Here is a 6,000-nt window from a genome sequence, read left to right on the forward strand (position 1 = left end):
ATAGTAGCTCCTAGTGCATAGCAAGTAGTGTGGCAGTGTTCACATGTGTGTACTGTTTATGGTGCGTCAAGAAAGATTCCTTATGCAGATTTGTGTCAGCAAATGTTGACTAAGTAAAGTTTTGTAGAGTGATGTAAAAAATGAAAGCTGTTTTATTACTTTTCAACTTTGGAGTACATACAATTTTTAACAGTAGTAATGTTTTAAAGACATTGAGTTCCAAGTACGTGGTACATTTTTGCCACTAAGTATGTTCTTGAGAGTGTAAGATCCTCGACCCAACACTTCTGTAACTTCAAAAGGACCTTCCCAGTTAGGCTCTAGCTTCCTTTGATTGCCAGTAACTTTACGCAGAACCCAATCTACCTTCTTAAATGAGCATGAGTGGACCCTCTTTTTGTAATAGCGTTCGGCTGCCTTTTGGTATTTTTCGTGTCTAATCTGTGCTATCATACGTAATTTTTCCAAGAGGTTGAGGTTGTGGGTCAGCTACTCGTTGTTCGTGCTCATGTCAAAAGCGATTTCTGTACGAAGTGTTGGCAGGCCCACCTCTGTGGGGATAATGACTTTTGTTCCGTATACCATAGCGTAGGGTGATTCACCTGTGGAGATCCTTTTTGTTGTCCTGTATGCCCATAGCACCTTTTGTAATTCTTCTACCCACGCACCTTTTTTATCTTCTAAGTTCATTTTAATGTTGGTGAAAATGACTTGTTAGAAGCTTCTGCTTGGCCATTTCCTTGGGGATAGGTGACAGAAGCAAAGCTTAACTTTATTTTGTATGTGTCACACAGTTCTTGTACTTTGGCATTTTAGAATGGGGTCTTGTTATCAATGACTATTTCCCATGGGATTTCGAACTGGCAGATGATATGCTTCCATATAAAACTCATAGTGTCTGTTTTGCCGACTGTAACGTAAGCCTCTACCACAACCCATTTTGTGAAGTAATCAGTGGCTAACAAGGCATATCATTTTCCTCTAGCGGCTCTGGGTAGATCTCCAACTACATCCATCCCCCACTTCGCAAATGGCCATGGGGCAACAACAGAATACAGGATTTATGTCGGTTGATGGATGGTAGGTGCAAATCACTGGCATCTGTCACATTTTTTCGCATAGTCACGTGCCTCTGTCATCATGTATGGCCAATAGTAGCCCGCTGTTAGTGCTTTGTGTGCTAAGCTCCGTCCTCCTGTGTGGTTCCTACATGCTCCTTCATGGATTTCTTCTAATAATTTTTTCGCTTCTGTGGGGCACAAGCATCGTAAGTAGGGGCTATTAAAAGATTTGCGATACAACGTCCCATTAATAATGGAGTAGCATTGAGCTTTAAGGCGCATAAGCTTTGCATCTTTTGTATTAGTAGGCAGTTCGGATTTGGTCAGGTACTTAATAATTGGGTCCATCCAACATTCGAGTTCTGTCAAGATGGAACAAACTTTCGCAGCTTCTTGCGCATGGGCTACGGAATTGATGAGTGTCGTGAACATTCCCCCATAGAGGCTTTCTTTGCGAGGGAATCTGCCTTCTAATTTAACTCCCTTGGTATTTGTATGAGCTCTAAAATTGTGACTTTAATGCAGATACTTTTTCCAATAGGTAGGTCAGATGGGGTGCCTTAGTGTCGAAATTGCCGGCCACTTGTTCTATCATCAGCTTCGAATCTCCTCTGACTCATAGTCACTTGATGCCCATGCTCCATGCCAATTCTAGTCCATAGACCAGGGCTTCATATTTGGCTTCATTATTTGTGGCGTGTTGTTCCAACCGTATGGTTTTCTCAATTTGTAACCCAGAGGGTGCCTCCAATACGACACCAATCCCAGCCCCTTGCGAATTGGAGGCCCCATCTATATGCATCGTCCACATCCATTCTTCTTCAGAATTCAGCAGTTCAGGAGTGGTCTTAGGTGTGAATGATTGTATCTCGACCAAGAAATCAGCTAGTACTTGCCCCTTCTTTGCTTTTCATGGTGAGAAGCATATGTCATACATCCCGAGGTCAATTGCCCATTTGGACACTCTTCCAGAGAGGTCGAGCTTGCCTAAGATCTGTTTCAATGGATAGTCCATGTATACTACAATGGTATGACCTTCAAAATACTGTCAGAGCTTTTTCTTTGCTGTAATTAATGCGAGGACCAATTTCTCCATCATGTTGTAGCATGTCTCAGCGTCTAACAACATCTTACTATAGTAGAACACTGGCTTCTGCTGGCCTTCGTCTTCTCTGAAGAGTACAGAGCTCACAGCAAAGTTGGAAACAAATAGGTATAAAAAGAGATCCTCATTGGGGACGCGAGAGCTCAATATGGGTGGAGTACTCAGATAGGCTTTTAATTCCTTGAAAGCTTTATTTTGATATGCCCCCCCATGCAGTGTTGGTGGACTTCTTAATGCACTGAAAGAAGGGCTGGCAACGATTTGACATGCGAGATATGAATCTGCTCAAGGCTATGACTTTGCCTGTTAGAGCTTGAATATCTCGGATGGTTCTAGGCTCCTTGACTTCTGATAGTGAGGAAATTTGGGTCGGATTGGCCTCGATGCCTCTCTTGTTGACCACATACCTTAAGAACTGTCTAGAGGATACCCCAAAAATGCATTTGGCTGGGTTAAACTTCATTTGATAGGCATCAAGTATGTTTAAGCACTCGGGTAGATCTTCCACATGTGTGACACCTTGTCGAGATTTGACCACCATGTCGTTGATGTATACTTCCATGTTTTTACCGAGCAATGAGGAAAAAAGTTTGTGCATCAGCCTCTGATATGTCGCTCTTGTATTTTTCAGACCAAAGGACATGACTTTATAGCAGTATAAACCACGCTCTGTGGTGAAAGTCGTGTGAATCTGATCCTCTGCTTTCATTGGGATCTGATTGTACCCTGAGTAGGCATCAAGGAAGCTCATTCTTTCGTAACCCATTGTGGCATCTATCATTTGATCAATTTTTGGAAGAGTGTAGTTATCTTTGGGGCAGGCCTTGTTCAAGTTAGTATAGTCTATGCACACTCGTTTTTTTTTTTTCGTTTTTCTTCGGGACCACCACAGGGTTTTCTAGCCAACTGGGGTACAGGCATTCTTCGATCGCGCCTATGCTCAGTAACCTTTGTACCTCTTCTTGTATTGCCTTGTTGACTTCGAGAGTGAACCTCCTTTGTCTCTGCTTGACGGCTGGGAAGTTGTCTGATATATTGAGGCTATGACTCATGACTGTGGGATCTATACCCAGTATATTGTGTGGGGGCCAGGCAAAAGTCCCAATTCTGGTTTTGAGGAACTTGATTAGATCTTGTTTTTCTAACTTTGGCAGCCGGGCACTTACCAACAATATTTTGGATGGATCATCTTCATCTATGCAAATCTTGTTTAGATTGTCGAGAGTTGTTAGAGGCTTATCATGATCTTCCTCTGCTTCTATGCCTTTGAGATATGCTGGTAATCTGCCCTCTGATTGCAATTTGGTGGGGTTGTGGTCAGGGGAGGAGGTGTCGATTTCATTTATCTCCTTTAGGGTCAGGTAGCATTTCTTTTCCTGCCTCTAGCACCCTCTTATGTCGATGGTGTAGTGCCCATTGGGTGACTGACATCGCATAACTTGGTGCAAAGTGGAGACTACGCCTTGCATTATGTGGATCCAGTTTCGTCCCATGATTGCGTTGTAGCTTGTGATAGCACTATGAGGAAGTCTACCACCAAAGTGTATTCTACAACGACTACATTTAGCCTGATAGCACCCTTTGGGTATACTCTTTGGCTGTTAAATCCCAGGATTGGTGTAACAGAGGGCCTGATCTGACTTTCTTCAAGACCCATTTTCAGGAAGGCTTCCAAGAAGAGGACATCAATGCCACTGGCCCGTCGACTAAAGCTCTTCCCAACTAGCAACGGTCTACTTGTAGCGTGATGAACTAAGGGTCATCATGGGGTAGGTGTACTGCCCGTAGGTCATCTTCTGTAAAAGTTATTGCAGAAGCAGGGTAGCACCTCTCTTCTGAAGTGACAAAATTGACGACGTGACCTAGTGATCAATATCACTTTACTCTTTCCTCCATCCTCTTATGGTTTCTGGACTTCTGCTCTTGTTCCGTGGTCAGCTCCACGACCTTGTGAGCTTGTAGAAGCCACATTCGCGGAGGCCGTTGCTGGTGTTGGGGTAGGTGTAACGACCCAAATTTTCTAATAGGGCTTAGGGGCTTGATTAGCGTGCCTGGAGGGCAATAAATGATTTAATATGTTAATATGTGAATTTATATGAATATGTGATAGAGATGCATGTTTAGTTGAGCCCCGTTTGGATATTAGGGGTATGTTTGAGATTTTAGCCCGTTGAGGGCATAAATGTGATAAATATGATATGTATGTGATATATATCTGTGTAGCACGATCCGAGACAATTCTAGAGAGCATTTAGCCAGAAAGTCACAACGGGGTTGAGAATCCGACTCAGGGCGAGTCGAGGGGTATTTTGGGGTGTTAGATGTGTTATGGGGTTATTGGGTTATGGAAATAAATATTCGTAGATATATTTGAGGTTAGAATGTCTAGGAGGGAATATTGGGGAAATTTACCATTTTGCCCTCGGGGACGTTTTCGGTACCCTGAGCCTTGAGGTAATCCTATAGACTTAAGTTGAATAAAAGAAAACTTAGAATTACTTAGAACTCTCTGAAACCGACCCACTCCTTCTCTCTCTCTCTCTTGAAGTTGTCTTCTCTCCTTTGGAAGCTTGAGGAAAATCTTGGTGAAGTTAGCAAGAAGTTAAGGGAATTCAGCTGGGATTTTGGGGAGAATAAGGCTTGGAACTTAGAGAATCTACACAGAAACATAACTCATCAAGGTAAGCTCTTAATATGTTGAATTGTGTCAATTTGCAGCTGGTTTTAAGGTTGTATATTGGAGTTTTCATGTTAGCTAAGTTTGGATTTGTTCTTGATTGCATGGTTGAGTTTTGGGGCTGGTCTTTGTTAGGTTTTGATGATGAGATAGTGTTAGAATCTTTGTAATAGTTAATCTGGATTGTTGGCTTGATTTTGGGGGAAACTGGACTAGTTTTTGAGGTGGAAATGCTGAGTTTTTCTGGGTTCGAGGGGTAGGGTTGCGGCTCTGTTCTTGCTGAGTCGCAACCCCTTTGATCATGGGGCGTCAGGAAATTGGAGGCGCGCCGCGACGCCCTACAGCAAAGGCCACGGCGCGTGTGGGCTCTTTTGAGGCAAGGCCTCGGGTTGAGCTGGGGGCCGCGACGCTTAAGGTATTATTGGGTTCTAGAGGGGTTTTAGGCTCGGGAACTCAATAGTTTAGGCTCGGGATGGATTTTATCACCCGGATTGATAGAAATCAAAGCCTCGGAGATTATAATTATGGTTTGAGACTAATTATTGGATTAGAACTTGATGGATGAATATTTTAATGCATTGTGACTAGGGTTTCAGCGAGGCTCAAGTTAGGGGACTGTGCTCGGGATATCGGTGCTCGGAAAGCTCGGGAAGTAGGTAAGAAAACCATTGTTCTCATAGAGCTTGTATGCAGGGCGGAGCCCAATATGTTTGAATTGCACGGTGTAGCCCCTTGATTGAATTTTTAAATGTTCAGTATATGTTTTATTATGCTATGAATGCAATTACGTAAATGTTTGGCAAGAGCCGGGAACGGCGCAGGCCGAGGTCGGCAGGGGCTGGGAACGGCAAGGGGCCGGGAACGGTGTTAGGCACGTGGAGTGCAAGGCTGAGTGCGGCAAGGGGCCGGGAGCAGCGTTGAGCACGTGGAGTGCGAGTTGCCAGGGCGAGACCCTATGGGATACCTGGGATATCCTCACGGTGTGGACCGCAAACCCAGGGCCTGGTAAAGCGCCTGGGGCAGCATGGCCGTATGTGTTTAGCCTATTGATGGCCTGTTTATATGCTAAGTGTTTGTTATGCATATGTTTTTTGCTTGTGAGGGTTTTCTTGCTGGGCTTCGGCTCACGGGTGCTCCGTGGTGCAGGTAAGGGCAAG

This window comes from Humulus lupulus, chromosome 4 (genome assembly GCF_963169125.1).
Source record: "Humulus lupulus chromosome 4, drHumLupu1.1, whole genome shotgun sequence".
NCBI classification, from domain to species: Eukaryota; Viridiplantae; Streptophyta; class Magnoliopsida; order Rosales; family Cannabaceae; genus Humulus; species Humulus lupulus.